At 36.7% G+C, this 25,498-nt stretch overlaps 1 long non-coding RNA gene across 2 annotated transcripts; it reads left to right on the top strand.

The window, feature by feature from the left end:
* The first annotated feature begins 9,594 nt into the window (after positions 1 to 9,594).
* LOC110873224 lies at positions 9,595 to 13,564 on the top strand. Of its 2 annotated transcripts, XR_004865135.1 has the most exons (3): positions 9,595 to 10,049; positions 12,204 to 12,807; positions 13,278 to 13,564. It is a non-coding gene; the product is annotated as an uncharacterized LOC110873224 (long non-coding RNA). The 2 variants fall into 2 exon arrangements; XR_002554980.2 differs by lacking the exon at positions 13,278 to 13,564 and having other exon boundaries at positions 9,597 to 10,049; positions 12,204 to 12,946.
* The last annotated feature ends 11,934 nt before the right edge of the window (positions 13,565 to 25,498 follow it).

The following is a 25,498-nucleotide window of genomic DNA, read 5'->3' as shown; positions in this document are numbered from 1 at the left end:
TGATAACATTTAGTTCAAGGGTTTATACAAAATCTATGAATTTAATTTCGAATACGCGTGAAGAACTAGAGTCGCTCTTTGTCGTCACTTTGTATAGTACACAATATACGTAGAAAACGAGTGTTGAACATTATATAACAGTAACAAAAGGTTCTCGGGGGTCATTTGAACCCCATACGCAACACCTGGACCTACCCGTATATAAATGCTCGTGAATAGATGTATAGCAAAGGTTGAGACGTCACTCTTTCGTCGATTTTATATTTTGTGAATAAAAACTTAGAATAATGCGTTTACAAGAATACATGTGTATGTATTCATCTTTGAATTGAGGTCGAACTCATAAACTAAAACTTATATGCTAACTTATTTTTTCAACTCATAAACTAAAACTTATAATAATGTGTTTACAAGAATACATATGTATTCGTCTTTAAATTGAGGTCGAACTCATAATGAATAAATCTTTAAGTGTGATTAAAAAAACATATAGAAAAAGTAATTTTCTTTTAAGTCCAAGTGCTGGTCTCTTTAGTTCATGGGTTTATACAAAATCATTCAAGGATCCATTTTTTATGAGGGTCATTTTCTGAAGAGTAAATTGCCATTTTAATTCCTGAGTTTTGTCCAAATTTGTCATTTTAGTTCAAATACTTTTTTTTTTGCTTCTGGATCCCTGACTTTTCCCTTTTGTTGCCATTTTGATCACATACACTAACTCCATCCAAAAACTCCATCTTTACCCAGGGGTATTTTGAGGATTTTCATTTTAAATGTTTTCAATTGCCATTTTGATCCAATTCCAAAAAATCAAAAAATTCCAAAAATTAAAAAAAATCCAAAAAATTCTAAAAAATCATAAAAATTCTAAAAAATTCTAAAAAAATACAAAAAATCCGTTTCGGCACGAACCGTTTCGAACCCGAACCGTTTCGAGCTGAACCGTTTCGACGCGAACCGTTTCGACCCGTACCGTTTCCACTCGAACCGTTTCGACCCGTACCGTTTCGAGCCGAACCGTTTCGACCCGTACCGTTTCAAGCCGAACCGTTTCGAGCCGAACCGTTTCGAGCCGAACCGTTTCGACGCGAACCGTTTCGACCCGTACCGTTTCGAACCGAACCGTTTCGAGCCGAACCGTTTCGAGTCGAACCGTTTCGAGCCGAACCGTTTCGACCCGTACCGTTTCGACCCGAACCGTTTCGAGCTGAATCGTTTCGACGCGAGCCGTGCCGCGAAACGGTACGGGTCGAAACGGTTCAGCTCGAAACGGTACGGGTCGAAACGGTTCAGCTCGAAACGGTACGGGTCAAAACGGATCAGCTCGAAACGGTTCGGGTCGAAACGGTTCAGCTCGAAACGGTTCAACTCGAAACGGTTCGCGTCGAAACGGTTCAGCTCGAAACGGTACGGGTTGAAACGGTTCAGCTCGAAACGGTACGGGTCGAAACGGTTCAGCTCGAAACGGTTCGGGTCGAAACGGTACGGGTCGAAACGGTTCGGGTCGAAACGGTACGGGTCGAAAAGGTTCGGCTCGAACGGTTCAGCTCGAAACGGTTTGGGTTCGAAACGGTTCGCGCTGAAACGGATTTTTTGTATTTTTTTAGAATTTTTTAGAATTTTTATTATTTTTTAGAATTTTTTGGAATTTTTTTGATTTTTGGAATTTTTTTGATTTTTTGGAATTGGATCAAAATGGCAATTGAAAACATTTGAAATGAAAATCCTCAAAATACCCCTGGGTAAAGATGAAGTTTTTGGATGGAGTTAGTGTATGTGATCAAAATGACAACAAAAGAGAAAAGTTAGGGACCCAAAGGCAAAAAAAACTATTTGGACTAAAATGGCAAATTTGGACAAAACTCAGGGACTAAAATGGCAATTTACTCTTTTCTGAATATATGTAAATGATATGGGTCACCCTTTCTACATTACAAATAAAAAAATGAGTGTAAAACACTAGATAACACTAACAATTTTTTTCCCACCTAAGTTATTTGACTATGATACCTAACTGATGTAGCGAGTGATACGATAATGAAGAACAAATCACGTTGATTCTACGAATACCCGTGATGATCTTTCCCAAACCCCTAAAATTCAACTCAAAGAGCAAGAATTTGAAGTGAAAATGGTTATTCTCAAAATTGAATTCTGGCCATTAGAATTACAAGAGCAAGATATAAATAAAGAATGGAATTCGAAATGGGTCACATAAAGGCCATAGGCCAAACACAAGCCCACAAACAAAAATACATAAAACACTGAAAAAACATAAAAGTGTCCATAACTCCCATTAGAACGCCTAAAACGGAGACCCGTAGCCAAAGTTATGCTTGTTTTAGTAAATCATCTTTGGAAGCTCGATCATGAGCCTCCAGAAATATCATGGCTCGATCTTCTATATTTGGGCCTCCATCACTAACACTCGGGTCTGTCCATCAGTCCATATATATAACATATAACGCTCATGATTAGATTTAGATGTGGAGGTGTACAAAAAAACTGGTTTTAGAACCGAAACCGGTTTTTTTAACCGGTTTTTTTATAACCGGTTTTTTTTAACCGCCGGTTTTTATACCGGTTACTATTCTTGACTTCAAAAACCGGTTATTAACCGAACCGGTTATTAAAAAACCGGTAAAAAACCGGTTTTTTTTTTTTGGAAAAACCGGTTAAAAACCGGTCCCAACCGGTTATACCGGTTATTGTTTTTGTTAAATTAAGTTATGGCAATATGTTGTTAATTCATGTTGCTACATTTTAATATCTTGAAAGTTGTTATATTTGTTATAACAGTTTATGTGCAAGTTGTGTACAGGTCTTATTCTTCAGGGTTCATATGGAAACATTTAAGGACTAATGTGTGAAGATAGAAAACGTTGGGGTGCATCTTGTAACTTCTGATATTAAGAGTATATAAAGAGTCTCAACAGTGTTTAGATCATTATTGGTGTTGATCTTCTCGAAGTCTCTTCTCTCTTCAAGACGATTAGGGTTTTCTGTTTGTGTTTGATCTCTTGTGAGATCTGATCTCGTGTGAGATCTGTTGTACCAGTTCATATAGATTAACTGATTGTATCAGTTAATCTTAGTGTTTTGATTTCTGTACTTTGTACGATCTCACTATTAGTGAGATCTAGGGTTTGGCTGGGTACTTTTTTGGTTTGGGTTAATAATAGATTTTTGTCATGTTTTTGTCGCTATATCTTGTGTATTCATTCTATTAGCACCAGATCTATACCATTTTACATGGTATCAGAGCTAAGATAGCTCTTGATCTGCTGTTGTTTTTGGTATTTTTAGTGTCTTCCGCTGTTTGTTGGTGATTTCTCTGACTGTTGTTTGATTCTGGGTTTTGGTTGAAGGTTTCTTGCTATAAGGAACATTTGGTGTGGATCAGTGGTTCTTGGTGAAGTTGAAACCCTAATTTAGGGTTTGGTAAAGAAGTCAAAGGTATTTTCTGGTGCTGTTGAAGACCGTGTTGGTCTCTGTAATCCAAGAAGATTACAGGGCAAACTGACCGGTTGTTATATCTTCTTGTCTTCTGATCTGTGACTATAGCCCTAAGTGAAGGCTATAGTTCTGATCTTTTCTTGAAGATTGCACCCTCTGTAAGATCGTTCTTACTTTCTCTTGTTCTTTATTTTGTTGGCTAGTTGAAGTCGGGGTAGTGAGGACCGGCACCCTTATTTGTTGATATTGTGTGTTGATACTCGTTTGTGATCTGATTACTTGCTGTATATCTGCTGATTTTGTGTGTAATATTGTTTGTTTACTGTTGTTTGTTGCATATCTTGTTTGTCTTGTTGAGTTTTAGGTTAAAGGCTCCTGAGTTAAGACATGTCCAGGCACCTGTGAGTGATGAACCTGGAGTCTTGACACTGACTCAGTTTCGCCTGTGTGAGTGTCTATCAGTTTTCTTGTGATTGATTGTTGTTTGTGGTATTCTTGTTTTGAATAATTGATTGTGTGGTTCTTGTGTGAAAATGCCTGGTGATACTGAGGCTAGTACTTCTCAGACCTTAATTGGTAAGCTAGATATAGGGGATCCATTATATTTGCACCCAAGTGATTCTAGTGCACTGACTATTGTAAGCATAAAACTAAAAGGGACAGAAAACTATTCTGTGTGGTCAAGTGCTATGAAATTAGCACTAGAAGCTAAAAATAAATATGGATTTATTGATGGGAAATGTGTTAAACCTGAGAATGATTCTGTATTGGCTAGTCAGTGGGATAGGTGCAATTCTGTGGTTCTTACTTGGTTACTAAACTCTGTATCTGAAGAACTTTTCTTAGGACAAGTGTATTCTAAACTAGCTTCTGAGGTTTGGACAGACCTTAAAGAGTCTTTCTGTAGGGTCGATGGTTCTGTTGTATATGATTTGTATAAAAAGATTAATAATGTGTCTCAAAATGGTACAACTGTTGCAGAATATTATAATAAACTTACAACAATGTGGAAACAGTTTGATGCTATGTTACATTTACCAATATGTTCTTGTCAAGCTGCAAAAGATTTCAATGATTTTTCAACATTAATAAAGTTAATGCAGTTTCTTATGGGACTTGATGATGTATATCAGTCTGTTAGGACAAATCTTTTAACAAGAGAACCATTACCTACTGTAAAAGTGGCCTTCTCTATAATTTCTAGAGAAGAGTCACATAGAATGTCTAGTACTGGATCAAAGGGTCAGAATGTGTCTTTTGTGTCAAAACCTAATCAGTCTTTTGATCCAAGAAAAAAAGGTAATAGAGGGTCTAATACTGTTCTAAAATGTTCACACTGCAACATGTTGGGTCATACAGTAGATAGGTGTTTTGAAATCATTGGCTATCCACCTGGTTTTAAGAGAAGACCTAATAATAATAATCAAACTAATAAAACAAATATGGCTAATAGTAACAAAGCTAATTCTGTGACTGGTGTGTCTTCATCTGTTGGAAATTCTGGTTTGCCTTTTACATCTGAACAGATTGCAAAGTTGTTGAGTCTTGTTGGAGAAAAAAGTGGATCTGAGTCACAAAGTCAAAATGCAGGAGGTGAGAGTGTTAATGTGTCTTATTTTGCTAGTTGTTCTAGTTCAGTAGGATATTCTATGAATGGGTGGATTGTTGACTCTGGAGCTAGTCAACATATGGTTAAAACTGATAAAGATTTAATAAATGTTGTTGATGTATCTGAGTTTAATATAACAGTTGGTCATCCTAATGGAACTAGTGTTAAGGTTCTAAAAATAGGTGATATGAATTTAACTAGTGAAATTGTGTTAAAAGATGTCTTTTATGTTCCTGGTTATAGTGTGAATCTTCTTTCTGTATATAGGTTGTCTAAAGACAATAATGTGAGTGTTGTGTTTAATAATAATAGTTGTGTGTTACAGGATTCCAGTTCAAAGAGAATCCTGATGAGTGGTAGACAAGATTGTGGTCTGTACTTTGTTGGCAATTCTGGTAATTTGATGCATGCTTGTTTTAATAGTGCTATTAAGTCATCTACTTGGCATAGTAGATTAGGACATCCCTCAGATCAAGTTCTAGCAGTCTTAAAACAAACACTTAATATTCCTTCAAGTGAACATGAACCGTGTGAAATATGTCATAGGGCCAAACAAGTCAGAGTTCCTTTTCCTTTAAGTGAGCATAAGTCTAAGTCTGTGGGTGATCTCATTCATTTGGATGTATGGGGTCCATATAAAGTTACAAGTTATGATGGGTATAAATATTTTCTTACTGTTGTTGATGATTATTCTAGGGCAGTTTGGTGTTATTTTCTGCAAAATAAATCAGAAGTTTTTGAAAATATAAAGGTGTTCTATGAACTAGTGTTGACACAGTTTAAAAAGAAAATAAAGATAATTCGTAGTGATAATGGAACAGAATTTGTTAATAACCAGATGCATAATTTCTGTTTGTCTAAAAGAATATTACATCAAACCTCATGTCCCTATACTCCACAACAAAATGGTGTTGTGGAAAGAAAACATAGACATTTGCTTAATACTGCTAGAGCTTTGATGTTTCAGGGTAGTCTGCCTCTTAGATTTTGGTCAGATTGTGTTTTGACAGCAGTTTATCTTATTAACAGGTTGCCTTCCTATGTGTTAAAAGGTAGGAGTCCCTATGAAATGATGTTTGAGTTTAAACCCTCTTTGTTACACCTTAGAAACTTTGGATGTTTATGTTTTAGTACTGTGTTGCATGATTCAGACAAGTTTTCCTCTAATGCTGAAAAATGTGTATTACTTGGTTATTCTAATTTTAAAAAGGGGTATAAACTATGGAGTTTGGATTCAAAAAAGGTGTTTTTTTCAAGAGATGTCAAATTTTATGAAAGTGTATATCCATTCAAAATTAAAAATTTTGATAACCAAGAATCTGTATATAATAACCAGTTGAATCATGCAAACTTTTTTGATAACATTTTGTCTGAAGTTTCTAGCATACCCAATGATGAAGAGGGTGCAAATGGTTCACATGATCCTGTTAATGAAGATCAACAACCTTTGTCTCCCTCTACATCAGCCCCTGTTCAACAATCTGAACAGGAAGGCAGTAGTGGATTGGATACAAATGTGATGGCAGATAACATTACAGGAACAAATGTTGAAACTAACCAGTCTGAGGGTACAAGTGTTAGAAAATCTTCTAGAAATGTGTCTATGCCTAAAAGGTTTGATGAGTTTGTTGTTGAAGGGAAAGTAAAGTATGGCATAGAAAAAGTTGTTAGTTATGCTCATTTGTCATATGATAATAAGTGTTTTATTGCTGCTTTGAATAAAGTGTGTGAACCTACTTGTTATAATGAAGCAGCTAAAAATGATAAATGGGTTGATGCTATGAATAGTGAAATGGAAGCTTTATATAGAAACAATACATGGATATTGGTTGACCTTCCTAAGGGAAGAAAACCAATAGGGTGTAAATGGGTTTACAAAGTTAAGTATAAAGCAAGTGGGGAAGTGGAAAGATTGTTATATTTGTTATAACAGTTTATGTGCAAGTTGTGTACAGGTCTTATTCTTCAGGGTTCATATGGAAACATTTAAGGACTAATGTGTGAAGATAGAAAACGTTGGGGTGCATCTTGTAACTTCTGATATTAAGAGTATATAAAGAGTCTCAACAGTGTTTAGATCATTATTGGTGTTGATCTTCTCGAAGTCTCTTCTCTCTTCAAGACGATTAGGGTTTTCTGTTTGTGTTTGATCTCTTGTGAGATCTGATCTCGTGTGAGATCTGTTGTACCAGTTCATATAGATTAACTGATTGTATCAGTTAATCTTAGTGTTTTGATTTCTGTACTTTGTACGATCTCACTATTGGTGAGATCTAGGGTTTGGCTGGGTACTTTTTTGGTTTGGGTTAATAATAGATTTTTGTCATGTTTTTGTCGCTATATCTTGTGTATTCATTCTATTAGCACCAGATCTATACCATTTTACAGTTTTGGACCTCAAAAACCGGTTAGTAACCGGAACCGGTTATAAAAAAAACCGGTTTTTATTTTGGGTGAAAAAACTGAAACCGATTAATAACCGAAACCGGTTTTTGAAAAAAACCGATTTGTACACCTCTAATAGCAACAATGGACACATGACTCTTGGAAGAATAAAACCTCCTCATATTTGTTATTTTATAAATAAAAATTTGGCAAAGAATACATGTGTATTCCTTCACGAAATAAGTTTGAATTCATAAACTAAAGCCAATATAACAACTTGTTTTCTCAAATCATAACTTTCCTATACATAACTTATAAATTTTCTAAAATATGATTTACAAAAATGTTTATAATTTGAAAAGTTTATTATAAAGGCATATTGAATTAACCCATAATATTGTAGTCAGGTCGCTTAGCATAAGCATAAGGCTAGAGGGTGTGGTTTAAAGCCCCATGGGCTTTATTACGTCACATAAGCGCCACATAGACGACACATAAGCAGGGGGTTTTATCGTTAACTTACACGATGTTGAATAACACCCCTTTTTAACTATATTAAAAAAAAGATAAATAAAAAGACTGATTGGTTGACTTTAGATGGGGCTCCTTGATTTTATCCTCTCGCGCGCGCTAACCCTATGGCGGAAGCCAAGGATAGCACCCCCTTTAACGGAGACGGGGTGAGGGTGGGGCGCCAAAGCCACTGTTGAGCTTATGTAGCGGGGTGGCGCGAAGCCACACCCCTGGCTTAAGCGTAATATTGTGAAAAAAACAAGACAAAATGGATTTAGTAGATTGTGCTAGATTCAGAGTGGGTTTCGATAGGGAATTGGACACGGCCCAGAGATAAAAATAAACTTTTTTCTATTTTAATTGGGGGGAAATTATCAGGCCATCTTCTGTCTCCTCATTATGGCCCAGTTTGTTAGTCATAAATCAGGCCCAAACTTCAAAGCAGTAACATTAACTAAAACCAACCACGAATTGTTTTTTTTAAACCCAAACCGGTTTGGAACCCGTTTTTGTCTTTTTAACCGGCTTCGGTTCGGTTTCAGGTTGTTTCCCTTCAGTTTGATCTTTGAAAGACAGGTTTCGGTTGGGTCTCAGTCCGGTCACTTTTCAGTTTCACTTCGTAAATCAATTCTTGTACGCACTTTTAATATTTTTCAAGACACAAAAATACTCAAATTCAATCTTTTATAGTTTTCGAAACAAGAAAATAAATTACAATTATTATTTCATGGTAGCTGGTGAACCGTTTCATGTCTAATGATCTCCCAACACACCCTAATTTGTATACCTTCACAAATGTCCGGTTAGGGTTCGCGATAGATTGCATCAACTCAGAAGAGTCTTGTATGTAGCCAAAGTTCTGAAACCCGGAAGCTGGTGAAGAAGGTATTGTGGACAAATCAGGATCGATTGTCGGAAGTAGAAGCCCAGATGAGTCAATATTGATATTACTAAATAAACCGTAATTTTGAGCATCCAAGGTTGATTCCTGCTCAACGGATGGTGAAGTTGAAGATGCTCCGGTTGACTGTAACATCCTGTGGTGTAGGTGGGAGGTAGGAGGTGGGTGGTGGTTGATGGGGTGGGGGGCAGAGGGGGTGGGGGTGGTAGTTTTGTTTTTTATAGAGTGGAGAATGAAGGGTAAATTTGTCATTTTATATCCACTTAACGGAGAAAACTAACCGTCATCCACTCAAGGGACTATCCGAGTAACAAACTATCAAACCACAGGGAGCACCGGTGTAATTTTCAAAAGTTGGGGACTATAGGTGTTATTTTGCAAAACCACAGGGACTATCCGTGCATTTTACTCTAAGATATATGAATACAATAAAGAATTCCTTATATTTTAAAAAGTTAACACGCCTATTAGTATTAAGTAAACGTCTATTTTAGCGACCTTTGTTTGACGGATTTAAATAATATTTGACGATATTTTGTAATTTATAAGAGATTGAATCCACACTTATATTATAATATAATAAATAGTTCACCTTATATATTATATAAATATAAATATAAATAATTTACTCTTTAATTATATATTGACGGTATATAAGACAAACTCCTATAAATAAACAAATGGAAAACGCATATGGGTCCGGCCTTCCATCTAAGAAACCCATAAATTCTTTGGTCTAAACCTACCATTCAATTCAATTCATTCTCATTTATCAAATTGGCCCCCATATACCGCCAACCCCTTATAAATATGACCATACCCCTTCCTTTTCTTTCCACTGCCATGCCATATGTATTATATACCCACATATATACATATACGTATATACGCATATACATACATACATACATACACACACATGTATGTATGTGTGTAAGGAAACAGTTGCATGCATCTATAAAAAAGGTTCGAAAGAACATGTTATTGTAGATGGATGTTGACGAGACAGACAAAACAGTAGAAAAGAATCTGTAAAGCTCAGGAGGGATAGCGCCTATATATGGCATGTATGCATACTTTTACGTATGGTGTCTATCAAAGGCGCTGTCTATCCTGAGCCTCACGGCTTCTTTTTACTCCATCCCTGCCAATAAAGTTGCCACCAACAAATCTATTCATATCCCGGTATTTCTTGCTAACTTTGCTTCCTTTTGATCCTTTTGTTTTATGTATGCATGCACTATGTATGTATTTGAACAATATTTTTAAAAATGACAAAGATTTTTCTTTCTGATTATGGATTTTGTATGGGTTTCTTAGAATTATTATTGTCTAAATGGTATTATGGAGAGGCTGCAATAATTTTGTTTTTCTTTTATTTTCAATCTCTTCTTTTTTCCAGCTAACATGAAGTGTCCTTATATTGTATAAAAATAGTTTCTTGGTTGCCAAAATTGAGGATCTGGTCGTCATAGATGTATATGATCCTTTGACCTGATCAAACACTTTTTTTCTCAATTTAATGAAAATATTCTGAAAAAACAAATTTAAGTATTTAACATTTCACATACAAAAGTTTTTTTTTATTTGTCTAAAACCGATCTTATTTTTTGCAATGAATAAGAAACACATAATATAAATACCTGCTTTTAAATGAAGTATAATCACTTGAAATTCCTGATATTTATAAATTTATATTTCTTGAAATCTTTGAGATTATTTTTCTTTATAAAAACTTTTATAAGTTAATTCAACAGTTAACTACTTTGGAGTTTAGTATGATGTGTAGTTATTGGTCATTAATTAAACACCAATATCAAACAAGGTATTTGATACTTACAGGATGTATCATGCATATTATAATTAACTTTCCACCTACATAAATGGGATGCATCTCTAACATAAATCTTTTTAAAATACCTAACATGTTTTAATATCTAATCTAGTGCCATAAGCTAATTCAATGGCTACCTACTTTACAATTTGGTAAGATATGCAACTATGGGTGTAACGAGCCGAGGCGCTCATGAGTTACTCGAGTTTGGCTCGCTAAAAACTTGATTCGAGTTGAGTTTAAACGAGCTCTAGTTTGAGCTCGAGCTTTTATTGAGGCTCATATAATAAACGAACTCGAGCCCCAGCTTCACATATCAAGCTCGAGCTCGCTCACGAGTCTAATATATTTATATAGAGTGAATTTCAAGAATTGTCATTTATCTTTATACCAATTTTCAGACGCTGTCCTTTATGTTTAAAATTGACGAGTTTTGTCCTTTATGTTTTCATATCATACAGTTTTGTCCTTTAGACCTAACTCATTTAGTTTTTTCAGTTAAATTTGGTCATATGCTTTACACATGAGGGCATTTTTGTCAATTCAAAGGTAAGTTCAACGACAGATTTACAGCTCAAAGCTTCTGCAACCTTTGAATTGACAAAAATGCCCTCATGTGTAAAACACATGACCAAATTTAACTGAAAAAACTAACTGGGTTAGGCCTAAAGGACAAAACGTGTATGATATGAAAACATAAAGGACAAAACTCGTCAAGTTTAAACATAAAGGACAACGCCTGAAAATGGGTATAAAGATAAAGGACAATCCTTGAAATTCACTCTATTTATATATTAATAATTATAATTGTATAAAAAATCATAATAAAATTAAATAAATTATATTCATATAAATTTTACTCAACTTATATTATAAATAGGTATGTAACCAATTATAAAAATATATAAATAAAATAATAAAGTATTTTATAAAGAATAAGCAAGCTCATGGCTCCGCATGTTTATATCCCTATGTGCAATTATGGATATTTTAACCTCCTATATGTATTACTAAGTGTTTGCTTTTAGGTAACAAATCGATATCTAGTATCCCAACATGAAACGGAGACTTTGTTGGGACCTGTTTTACATGACAATGGTAAAACAAATAATTTTTAAAACCGAAAGTCGAAACCATATATTCACAGCACCTATAACAAAGTTGGCTATAAGACGGGGTGGTGTAGGCTAGCGTCCTGTGCCATATAAGCATGATGAAGCTCCCAACACTGATGCCTGGACGCCTTTGATGGAATCGTTGTGATGTTAGCGAGCGCCATGAGTGGGGAATAATGGATTTAATTATGAAATTGAACATTAGCAATGCTCATGTTTATAAAAATAAAAAAATAAAAAAAAAATCAAACCTTATATAAATAATACACAAATCATTCAACCAAATCATATACAACCCAATCACAATTCACAAAACATTCTAAACCCTCAAGCACTTAAATTCTCTTTACTTTTTGTAAATCATGTCTTCCGACTCGTCATCCTCGTCAGGTCCTGATGTGGGAATGCTCAACGACTTGATTAATACAACGGCTAAGGAGGCAGTTTAACTTTTAAGAGACGAAGTTGAATCGTCCTAGCCACGTACAAGACAAGGACCCCTTGAACGAGATTGGTTGAGTGCTCATCAACGTTTGGTAGCTGATTTTTTTTTGCTCAAAGCCCTTTGTATGATGATACACACTTTCGGCATCACTTTCGTATGAGTCGTCTTTTATAGAATGTTAGGCAATTTAGAACACGAGTTTACATGTTTCAAACAAATAGAAGATGCTAGACGGAAACTTGGATTCTCTAGTTTGCAAAAATGTACAGTTGCAATTCGTCAGCTGGCGTACGACATGGGACGAGTATTCTTTTAGTTTATTATTATTATTTTTATTATTATTGATGTAATTTGTAATACTTTAATATAATTCGGTTATCAACTTCTACGGAAGGTGATATTTGAAGAATCGGGCGTCTACTAACATCCCATATTTATATGAAGTCTACCAACGAATACACGGGTTTCCCGGGATGATAAGTAGCCTAGACTGTTAGCATTGGCCGTGGGGTGCTTGTCAAACTGTTTGAAAAGGCCAACACCATTAAGGTGACTACGGTGGTCCAACCCTAATACTCTAAGCAGTCACATCTCAAAATCTATGAATTTGTCATGCGTTCTTTAGTATGGCAAGGTGTAAACATTGATATTGTGGTTTTACAATCATCAAATATGTTTGATGATGTTATAGACGGGGTTGGAACAGATTTGATCATCATTTTATGCAAATGATGTGGAATATAAATATGGGTATTATTTTGTCGATGGTATTTATCTGGAGTGGGCTGCGTTGGTGAAAACTCTTTCGTGTCCGGATTTGGTTAAACATCTATGGAGTAACCGTGTTGACGACGGAGACGGGTGGAAATAATATTTTTTTAATATCATAGCTAATTGTTAATATTATATTTAATAAATACTTATTATTATTATTTAATATGATAGCTAATTTTTCTATATCTTGGTTCCCTACACTTATTAAGTGGGTAGGGTTTTAATTGTGCATGTTTTGGTTGCAGGGTGTCTTAAATGAATTGTGGATGTTGACTCCTTTCATAACTTCGTTTGGATCACGTCTTCTATATTACTATATTTTACTCTCTCCCTCCACATATTATTCTTTTAAAATATTTTAATTTTGTCGCAAGTGTTTCTACGGTACGACTAAATGACGTGTGTCTACGAATTTGGACAGTAGGAATATATTCCCGATCGAAATGGGACCGTCATATGTAACATCAATCCCTTTCTCATGTTTCCCAACTTAGATTATTATTATGAAATGAAATCAAATGTAACACTATAAGAGAATTTGTGTTATACTTATTTTCTAGTAAAAGTTCGAGGGTAAATTAGATTTAAATAATCTCAACTTTCTTAATTTGGTCGATAATAATCACAACTCCGTTATTTGCAGATAATAATCTGAAGTGGTTCACTTTTTACTGATAATAGTCTGCGTTAAAAATAGCTTAACGGAGTTAGGTTTTTTTCCTGAATTACAAACCGATGTTTTAGGGTTTTTGATTAGAACGAGGATACGAGTTGATTGATGTAAAATTTACCTCGAAATACTGCCCAAACGACGAAAACGGTGCTTCAATTCGGGTGTTTAAACTTCCAATTAACAAAAATCAAGTCGTTTGAAGCATCGTTTCGAAGTAAGTTTTACATAAATCGACTCGTATCCTCGTTCTGATAAAATCACTAAAGCATCAGTTGTAATTCGGAAAAACACTTAACTCCGTTAAGTTGTTTTTAACGGTGGACTGTTATCGGCCAAAAATGGACCAGTTCGGATTATTTTTGGAAAATAACAGAGTTGTGATTATTATCGGTCAAATTAAGAAAGTTGGAATTATTTAAAAGCAATTTGCCAAAGTTGAGCTAGTGACTTTATATAACAAATTTTATTAGGCTGGACGGTATGGAGGTCCGTCCTTCTTCGTCCCGGTGCGGCGCCCATCCTCCACCCATCCCCCCCTCCATCGCGTCCTCTCCGGCTTCTTCAAGCCGTTCAAGCCGTCCCACATGAGGACAAAACCTCCTCTCACACACATATATACATACAACATATATATATACATATATTTTAGGATCATCCTCCTATTTTCTTACCTCCATCCTCTTTGCTCCATCCTCATGCCCATCCTACGTGGCGCTTACGTGGCGGACCATCCTTCAAAGGAGGACCATCACCATACCTACCGTGTAGCCTTATATAACATGCAACTATTCTGACATTCTTTTGCAAACTAAATGACGGCATTCACATGAAGTTTGTATTGTAGATAGATAAAGTGATTAGTAATACCAAAAACATATCACCCTTCGAAAATAGGAGAAAAATCATATCTCGAATAAAGTGTAAATTTATTTCATGATGTTTTGTGTTGTGCATAGATAAAATGCTAGATTGATAGGTAAGAAGTATGCTTGATATTTCACAACACAACGTGAGCGATATCCACAAGAAGATAATTGTAACTCGTGCATGAGAGACATGTTCGAACAAATTTTAGCAGCAACATGTTTTAGGGCATTCAACTTCAATACTAGATTGTGTAATTGTGTAATGGTTTTTTTTTAACTCCTAGATGAGATTATAGTAAAGAAAATGAATAATGGATTTGAATAATCCAAACTATTAGCCGTTGGCCCATAACGGTCTCAACTTAAAAAATAACAAGTGGTGGTCCCACATTTTCACATGTTGTAAACAATGGACCTTTACTAATAAAACTTTAATTTCTTTTTGTTCCCTTGCTCTTTTCGGTTTAGTAAATATCCATTATTTTACAATATATGAAAAGGTGGGACTACCACTGATTATTTTTGAAATTAAGACCGTTGTCGGCCAACAACTAATAGTTAGGATTATTAAATTATTCCTAAAGAAAAATACAGTAGTTGAACTTTCAAAATAACATGTCAGCCAACATCAACATAACCATATGAACATAACAATAATCCTAACTATATTAAAATCCATGGATTAGGATCAAATACAAAGGATCCTAATTGTAAGAAGTGTAAGAAGGATTTATAAAGTGACAAGTGTCCAATAACCTAAAAAAACCCACTACAAAAAAAAAAAAAACCTTAAACATCCACCACCACCAAAAACCTAAACCCCCACCCCACCCCCTCCCCCATCACCCACCAAAAAAAAATTTTTTTTTGGCCGAGGGAGTGGGGGGTGAGGGTTTAAGTTTTTGGATGGTGGTGGGGGGTTAGTTTCTTTTTTGGGTTCTTTTTTTTTTAGGTTTTTGAGGGGTGGGGGGTAGGTTTTTTGGGGTTTTTTTGGTGAGTATAGTTTTTTTTTTTTTTTTTTTGGGGGGGGGGGGTGGGTGGTGGTGGGGTGGGTGGGTGGGTGGTGATGTAGTGTGTTTAATTTTAGGTTATTGGACACTTGTCACTCTATAAATCCTCCTTACACTTCTTACCTTCTTACACTTTTTGGGGAGTAAATTGCCATTTTAGTCCCTAAGTTTTGTCTAAATTTGCCATTTTGATCCAAATAGTTTTGTTTTTGCATTTGAGTCCCTGACTTTTACATTTTGTTGCCATTTTGATCATTTTGTTTAACTCCATCCAAAAACCCAGTTTGTAACAGGGGTATTTTGGGGATTTCCTTAAAAAATGTTTTCAGTTGCCATTTTGATCCAATTCCAAAAAATCAAAAAAATTCCAAAAAATTCAAAAAATTCTAAAAAATCATAAAAATTCTAAAAAATTCAAAAAAATATAAAAATAAAAAAAATTCTAAAAAATCATAAAAATTCTAAAAAATCAAAAAAATTCTAAAAAATCCAAAAATCATTAAATGTTTCGGCACGAACCGTTTCGACCCGTACCGTTTCGAACCGAACCGTTTCGACCCGTACCGTATCGAACCGAACCGTTTCGACGCGAACCGTTTCGAACCCGTACCGTATCGAACCGTACCGTTTCGACGCGAACCGTTTCGAACCGTACCGTTTCGACCCCTACCGTATCGAACCGAACCGTTTCGACGCGAACCGTTTCGAACCGTACCGTTTCGACCCGTACCGTTTCGAACCGAACCGTTTCGACCCGTACCGTATCGAACCGAACCGTTTCGACGCGAACCGTTTCGAACCCGTACCGTATCGAACCGTACCGTTTCGACGCGAACCGTTTCGACCGTACCGTTTCGACCCGTACCGTATCGAACCGAACCGTTTCGACGCGAACCGTTTCGAACCGTACCGTTTCGACCCGTACCGTTTCGACGCGTACCGGTTCGACTTGAAACGGTTCGGGTTCGAAACGGTACGGGTCGAAACGGTTCGCGTCGAAACGGTTCGGCTCGAAACGGTTCGCGTCGAAACGGTACGGGTCGAAACGGTACGGTTCGAAACGGTTCGCGTCGAAACGGTTCGGTTCGGTTCGATACGGTACGGGTCGAAACGGTACGGTTCGAAACGGTTCGCGTCGAAACGGTACGGTTCGATACGGTACGGGTTCGAAATGGTTCGCGTCGAAACGGTTCTGTTCGATACGGTACGGGTCGAAACGGTACGGGTCGAAACGGTTCGTGTCAAAACGGTTCGGCTCGAAACGGTTCGCGTCGAAACGGTACGGGTCGAAACGGTACGGTTCGAAACGGTTCGCGTCGAAACAGTTCGGTTCGATACGGTACGGGTCGAAACGGTACAGTTTGAAACGGTTCGCGTCGAAACGGTACGGTTCGATACGGTACGGGTTCGAAACGGTTCGCGTCGAAACGGTTCGGTTCGAAACGGTACGGGTTGAAACGGTTCGTGCCGAAACATTTAATGATTTTTGGATTTTTTAGAATTTTTTTGATTTTTTAGAATTTTTATGATTTTTTAGAATTTTTATGATTTTTTAGAATTTTTTTATTTTTATATTTTTTTGAATTTTTTTAGAATTTTTATGATTTTTTAGAATTTTTTGAATTTTTTGGAATTTTTTTGATGAGTTAATTACTGTTTTCGTCCCTGAGGTTTGTCAAAAATAACGGTTTCAGTGCATTAGTTTAAAAATTGCGATTTCAGTCCATTAGTTTCAGTTTCGTAACCATTTCAGTCCACTAACTTAACTCCATCCATTTATTTTGTTAACTTTGAGTTAACTAACTAATTTAGGGACGGTTTGCGTCAGTTTTAGAAACACAGGGACTTAAGTGTAAACTCTAAAACATTAAAACAAAAAAATAGTAAATTCCAAAGAATCAAAAAAATTCCAAAAAACCAAACAAATTCCAAAAAATTCTAAAAAATAATAAAAATTCTAAAATTTCATAAAAATTCTAAAAAATCAAAAAAATCCGTTTCGGCGCGAACTGTTTCGAACCCGAGCCGTTTCGAGCTTAACCGTTTCGACGCGAACCATTTCGACCCGAACCGTTTCGAGCTGAACCGTCCGTACCGTTTCGACCGGAACCGTTTCGAGCTGAACCGTTTCGACGCGAACCGTTTCGACCCGTACCGTTTCGAGCCGCACCGTTTCGACCCGTACCGTTTCGAAGCCGAACCGTTTCGAGCTGAACCGTTTCGAACCGAACTGTTTCGACCCGTACCGTTTCGAAGTCGAACCGTTTCAAGCCGTACCGTTTCGAACCGAACCGTTTCGAGCTGAACCGTTTCGAACCGAACCGTGCCGTATCGAACCGAACCGTTTCAAGCTGTACCGTTTCGACGCGAACCGTGCCGTATCGAACCGAAACGGTTCGGCTTCGAAACGGTACGGCTTCGAAACGGTTCGTATCGAAACGGTACGGTTCGATACGGTTCAACTCGAAACGGTTCGGTTCGAAACGGTTCAGCTCGAAACGGTTCGGTTCGAAACGGCACGGTTCGGTTCGAAACGGTACGGCTTGAAACGGTTCGGCTTCGAAACGGTACGGGTCGAAACGGTTCGGTTCGAAACGGTTCAGCTCGAAACGGTTCGGCTTCGAAACGGTACGGGTCGAAACGGTTCGCGTCGAAACGGTTCGGCTCGAAACGGTTCGGGTCGAAACGGTACGGACGGTTCAGCTCGAAACGGTTCGGGTTCGAAACAGTTTGCGCCGAAACGGATTTTTTGGATTTTTTAGAATTTTTATGATTTTTTAGAATTTTTATTATTTTTTAGAATTTTTTGGAATTTGTTTGGTTTTTTGGAATTTTTTTGATTTTTTGGAATTTACTATTTTTTTTTGTTTTAATGTTTTAGAGTTTACACTTAAGTCCCTGTGTTTCTAAAACTGACGCAAACCGTCCCTGAATTAGTTAGTTAACTCAAAGTTAACAAAATAAATGGATGGAGTTAAGTTAGTGGACTGAAATGGTTACGAAAATGAAACTAATGGACTGAAATCGCAATTTTTAAACTAATGGACTGAAACCGTTATTTTTGACAAACCTCAGGGACGAAAACAGTAATTAACTCTTTTTTGATTTTTTGGAATTGGATCAAAATGGCAACTGAAAACATTTTTTAAGGAAATCCCCAAAATACCCCTGTTACAAACTGGGTTTTTGGATGGAGTTAAACAAAATGATCAAAATGGCAACAAAATGTAAAAGTCAGGGACCCAGATGCAAAAAAAAAAAAAACTATTTGGATCAAAATGGCAAATTTGGACAAAACTCAGGGACTAAAATGGCAATTTACTCCTTTTTGGGGTTAGGTTTTTTTTTTTAGGTTTTTGGGAGGTGAGGGTGGGGGGGGGGGGGTTGGGGGGTTTAGGTTTTTTGGTGGTGGTGGGGTGGGGGTGGGTGTTTAGGTTTTGGGTGGTGATGTAGCGTGTTTAATTTTAGGTTATTGGACACTTGTCACTCTATAAATCCTTCTTACACTTCTTACAATTAGAAGCCTTTGTAGAATAACTTGACCCTAAAATCCATTATTCTTAAAGAGTGTACTCCTGATGATAACAATAGCCTTAACATAAACAAAAATATAACACGCAATCTAAGTTTGATGATACACAAATAAAGCGATATCGACTGAGTGAATCCAAGAGTGATAATAGCTTAAAGAGCATGGAAAAACCAAACGTGAGGTGCTTGCTTCAGATCACATAAAGCCTTCCTAAGTACACATAAAAGGCGAGGATGGGCAAAATCAACACTAGAAGGTCAAACCATGTAAGAGCATATAGAGCCTTCTAACAAACGATAGCCATTGCTTCAACAACGAGACCAAATGTTTATATGTAGTAAATACCCTTTGTCCAATTAAAACGTTTTGTAGCAAGTTGAGCTTCATGGGACTAATAGGCCAATCAAGATGTCTCTTAATTATGTAGGCCAACTAACAACAAACATTAGCCTAAAAAGAAGCAAACACTAATGAGTAATAGAAGAAGAGTATGTCATGACAAAAAGAGTGTTACAAGGGTAATTGTCTTGGTCTTATGTGGTTAACAATGTGGTTTTAACTTTTAAGTATTTAATCATGTGAAATCAGTTCACTTTGAGAATTGTTTGACTTGTAGATACCCAGAGCTTAACAGATGGTTTTCGAGAGCTAAACGAGAGTTTGAAAGCACGTGCTTGTACGGGAATTGTTCACACGAAGAAATAGAAGAAAAATGGTGAGTAGCATAAATTACGCCAAAACCAGGTCTTTGGTGCGCAAACACAAGCATAAAATAGAGGCTTGATTGGGAGTTGTCAGGCTGAGAGGGCAATTTACGCCCTCGAGGGCATAACATGCGCCTTATGTCGGCCATGTTCGCAAATATAGGGTTTTCACACCTTATTTATAGATAGACCTCCGCAAACAAAATTTATTCACCTCTAGTAAGTTATTAGGCATCCCAACTAAAGGCAAAATAGGGCATTCCAACCTATTCCAAGCACACTAGTTCACGAATTCAAGATCCACAACATCAACTAGTAAAGATTCAGTTATGACGTTCAACGATTAGTTTCTTGTAACTTCCTCGAGGTGAACGATTCGTGTAGGATTAACATTAAAACTTTATTTGGTTATGTTTTTGGATTTGTTCGTCATTAAATACTGAGGACAACTTAATGTTTGGTTGGTTTTAATGAACTTTTTATATTTCAATCATATGTCTTTTATCATTCGTATTTAGTTTCCATGCACCATGAGCAGTTTGGTAATTAGGGAGGTGGGGGGGGGGGGGTATTTGGCATATATAATGTGGTAGTTGGATTGTACGAGTTAATTTGTACAAAAACCCGTCTTCAATTATGTCACACCCCGATATTTCCACGTATTACCGGTGGGCCCGGTGGGGAGTACGTGACGTAGTTGATATCATCATAGTCAAACCACACAATTTAAATGCACAGCGGAAGCAAAAATATATTACAATCCGATATGAAGTAATATCCAAGTATTACAATACGGAAAGTAAAAGATCCACAGGCGGATCGCAAATAAAATAAAACATTGTTCAACAGACTTCAGGCATCTAAGCTTGCGAGACTTCTATATGATGCTAGGAGAAACCAGCCTATTACGCGTAGTACCTGCACTTAGTCTTTTTGGGAAAATACGTCAGTTTTCACTGGTAAATACAATTTAACTGACTCATTTTGAAAAGGTTTTTAAAAATTGATTTGAATGCCCGTGGCACAAAACATTTTATAACTTGGGATAATTATTTGCTTAATAATCTTGTAAAAGAATTACATGTTCGTTATGCGTTCAGTAGCTCGGGTCGTGCCGGGTTAAAGATTAATAGACACACCACTTATATAATTCCGCCGCGAGACTTCTCTCGGCCGACGATTATACTTTATTGAAATGCACTGCGGGTGTACGCCTACACCCGTGTGCTAAGGTCGTGGTCATTCTTTAAATGATGCGAAGGATATCCGGGACATGGTCATTAAACCCCCAAAGGCGTTAAACAAACAAAACAACATTTTTAAACGGGTTAATTTGACAACACTTAGCCATCAACTGGTTAAGGTCAATTCCCCGACCAAGCGGTATTTTATATACCGTACCCCAAGCCCGTATAGGGAAAATAAGTTAAACGTATTTACCTGAGCTAAATATAAATTTAATCCCAGCCGTATACCACCAAGCAAGTACAGATAACTTTTACTGGGCTCCTAAATCTGGAATGAAGGTTTTTAATAACCTATTAGATTTCTAACGGGTCTTTAATTTGGCCTAAGCCTAGACCGGTTAGTTCTTAAATGAAGATTACGGTTTAAACGCACGATAAGGCGAAGACCGTTTTAGAATGTGGTTTTGACCCAACAAGCTTGCATACTTGTTTAATATGGGTAACTTAATCACATTCTGGATTTTGAGACTGAAATGATATGGTTTGACCCGTTTCGGCTAAAATGGGTAAACTAGTTACCTACGCCGATTCGAACGCATAAAGTGCGTAACGAGTAACCATAAGAGTCATATACAAGTTTCCTAAGTTAATATGCCTTAAACATGTTGTGATATCAGAATGATACCTTCCATTATGCCCCAAATGGTTTTAAACCCAATTTATGCCTCATAAGGGCATTTTGGTCATTTTAAAGGGTGTAAGAGGGTTTAAATAATTACCTGAGTTACAGATCTGATTAAATCAGTAAATATACTTAATTTACTAAGTTATAACAGTAGGGTATTAATCCTATGTGAAAATTTATCAATCTTAATCATTCTAGACACCGCAGGGGCGTTTTGGTAATTTCACATATGCTTAAAAGGTCAAAACTGGAATTCTGATCTTAAGATATTCTCCTACTGTTTAAAATATAAAATTTACTGAATACATCAGTAGGTTTCAAGCTCATATGCTTAAATAGGTTCTAGCACATACTTATGCGTTAAAAACGTTTAAAAAGGCGATTTGGAGCCATTTCCGGGTTTTATATAGAAAGCTTGATATTTTTTTAAAATTCCAGAAGGCTCAAAATAATTTATTTAACATATTAGATCAGTAGAAAAAGGTTTGGGGTCAATCGGATTTATGAAACTCATTTTATAGCCCAAAAGGGCAAAACCGGCATTAGCCGAATTAAGCTTAGAACACTAAGTTATGCTCAGCCTAAAATTAAATAAAAATTTCTAAAAATCCCAAAATATTATTTTAATACAGTAGGTACAAAGTTTTGTATAAAAATTTGGGTTTAGATAGGCTATATGCAATTTTACGCTATTTAATTACTAAAGAAGCTTCTAATTACGCTATTGAGCATAACTCCTAATCTAGACCTCAAACTGATGTCAAATTTTATGGACAACTTTATAATTCAGTAGTGAAGGTTTCTATCCTCTCACATTTTCAAAAATATCGTTTTAAGGTCAAAAGGGCATAACGGTCAACAATTCGGGATATAACGAAAACTTGCAAATGAATAGGATAACTAAGGATTCAGGTTGTATAACCTCAGAGGGTTACACTAACCTATAACATGATCCTAAAGGAATCCTAAGGCATATCTAAATAAGTCTAATTCGGGTCAGAACTAAAAGTCAAAGCAAAAGTCAACTTTCGCGACTTTCGGCTCCGAACCGGGCCTATACTTAGAATTGTCGGGTTGAATCATGCTTAGACATGTTCAACTAATATTTACCAAGTTATTAATGTGGCAAAACTGATTTTATGACTTTTAATTTAATAGTTATGCATTCTATTTAAAACTAACCCGTTTGACTTTCATTTGACTGACAATTAAACTAAGTAAACGTGGTAATTAGGAGGCACCCTTTTGAGGGTTAAACACCTACCTAATTCCGGTCACGTAGCCATGTTCATCATGAACCATGGCTTAACTGATTAAAAGTCAAAGCGTTTGTCGAAACGCTTGACCTTTCGGCTATAACCGCTAAAAATTAAACTAGGCACGAAAGGGGACTTACGAAGGGTCCGAGCCAGGAGGTTTGATCTTAATTTCTCAGGTATGAGGAGCAAAGTCCCCAACTTAGAGAATTCAAGACCAAGTGTGAATGAAACTCAAAATCAAGTGGGGTATTTATAGGTTTTCAAGAACCGTTAGGATTGTTTCTCGTAAACCGTGATTGAATCTGAGCCATACACCTATTACCCATTGTTTTGGTATACCATGGGCTGCCCAAGGATTGAAAAATACCATGTGCAAGAGCTGGATCAAGCTGGAACAGGCTGGCAACAACTGGAAACTGATTTTTGCAACTCTGACATGCTCACGCGGCCCGCATAAGGTTTCAGGGATGTTTACGCAGGCCGCCTGAGGTCCCTGGTTCAGCAACTAAGTTCCAGAATTTACAGAATCAGTCCCTGCTAGCGTAGAAGGTCATTTCAGGCACGATTAAGGCCCGTTAACCTCATTTTAAGGCTCCACTATGATGATTAAACATAGGGGACATGAAACATGTTCAAAAACATGTCGGATGTCGGTTCGTTTGGCCGTACGGTCACGATGTGCGTCTAATTACGACGAAACACGAACGGACGCTAAAAACGATCCAAACTACACGACGAGTGAAATTTTATCATGCCACACACTAAAATAAAATATTTTAGTGATTACATAAATTTTTGGGTGTCCGGGGGTATTCAGAATGCAAGCTATGCGCAAAAGTGCAAACTTGTGCACTTTTTGACACTTTTAGTCCCTGCATAACATAAAAGTTTATTTTTGCGCACTAAACACCTCTAAGCCTATATCTAAGCTATATAAAGGATAAATAGGGTATGATTAACTTATGAACATATTCTGGAAGGTTCGTTACCATACGATTCGACCTCCTTTTGCATTTTGACGCAATTAGTCCCTTAATTGCGCAAAGTAGCGCGAAATGCCGTTTAATGACATATAAGCCTTCCATGGCCCATAATAATCATCTCCAAGCATACACTTAAATATTACTACGCTTTTTCTTGCTCAAATGGTCACCGAATGGCGTGGATTCAAAAGTTGACGCTTTAGGCCCCTCTATTGCGCAAACTTGCGCATCTCATCATTTAATTGCATTGAAGCCTCATCTAATCCATATTAGGAATTCTTGAAAGTATTATCAAACATCACGATGCTTCGGGTCCGCCAAAAGGTCATTCAGAGGTATAATTAAACATATTGACACTTTTAGCCCCTCTAACTTGCAAAGTTGCGCGTAACTTTACTTATAGGCATAAAAACCTTAGTTGGCCATTACTTGGCATTCCCGAGAGTATAATTAAATATCATGAAGCTCCCGGTTTGTTAAAAGGTCACTCAGAGGTAAGAATTAACATGTTGACGCTTTTAACCCTTCATTGCGCAAACTTTCAATTAATTACGCAAACGGCTACACTTTATCATCAAGTGGCACATTTGTGAACATCACCATCGTGAGAGGTTATTTAGAAACTTATTTTAGGTATGCTAACACTTCCAGTCCTTTCAAAGTCAAATTTTTCGATTTTTCGAAAAAGTAGTCCCTAAACTTCGCTGTTTGACTTCATCAGGGTTTATTACACGTGTCAATACCTCATTGGACGTGATTTTACGAGGTGTTACATCCTCACCCCCTTAAAAGAAATCTCGACCTCGAGATTTGCTAAAATGCTGTAAGTTCCTTTTGTCGCATAACGGACTTAACTTTCATAGCATGTCTGGAGTCTTTCCAAGCTCCCAAGTTGACCTCCATAATAGGTACATGTATCCTTTTGGGGCTTCTTAACCTATCGATCCTCAGTCGATCTAGGTTTCTTATCATATCATAAATCTGCGTATTATGTGATAATGTTTCTCGACTTATCGGTGAAACACATCCTTAAATTCTCAATGTGTAACGTATTGCGAGATCCGTCAAGCTCCTTAAATAGGTTTTAGCTTATAAGCTATTTGATATTGATATATTCGATTCCTTCGAATGATTTCATATATTCAGAGCTTACTAGCCTGATAATTAACAGATTGGCACACCTTTCCATAGTGATATCTTTTGTTGAACCTTATTCCTTAATATGAACTTAGGAGGTTTGCTATTTCCATTAATCTTTGATTCTCTGCCGAATACTGGCAACTTACAGATGAATTTTGGATTTGCACGATCCTATTCGTTGTTTCTAATGCAACTTTCAGATCCTGATAATTGGGCTTACCAATTTTTCTGTCTAACAATAGATGTTTAACATCTCATCTATACAAGGCCTCCCAAGGAGCAGCCTTGATACTTATATAACAACTATTATAGAAAAGCTTATCTTAAGGTGAGATGGTTATTCTAATCACTGCTTAAAACTAATCTTAAGGGATAGCTAATCCTTTAAGTCAGTCGAATAAATCAACGATCCTGGGCAGCTGATGGA

This window comes from Helianthus annuus, chromosome 8 (assembly GCF_002127325.2).
Source record: "Helianthus annuus cultivar XRQ/B chromosome 8, HanXRQr2.0-SUNRISE, whole genome shotgun sequence".
Classification (NCBI taxonomy): Eukaryota; Viridiplantae; Streptophyta; class Magnoliopsida; order Asterales; family Asteraceae; genus Helianthus; species Helianthus annuus.
Note: the sequence above shows the minus strand (reverse complement) of the source record. Positions and strands in the feature narration are given on the sequence as shown.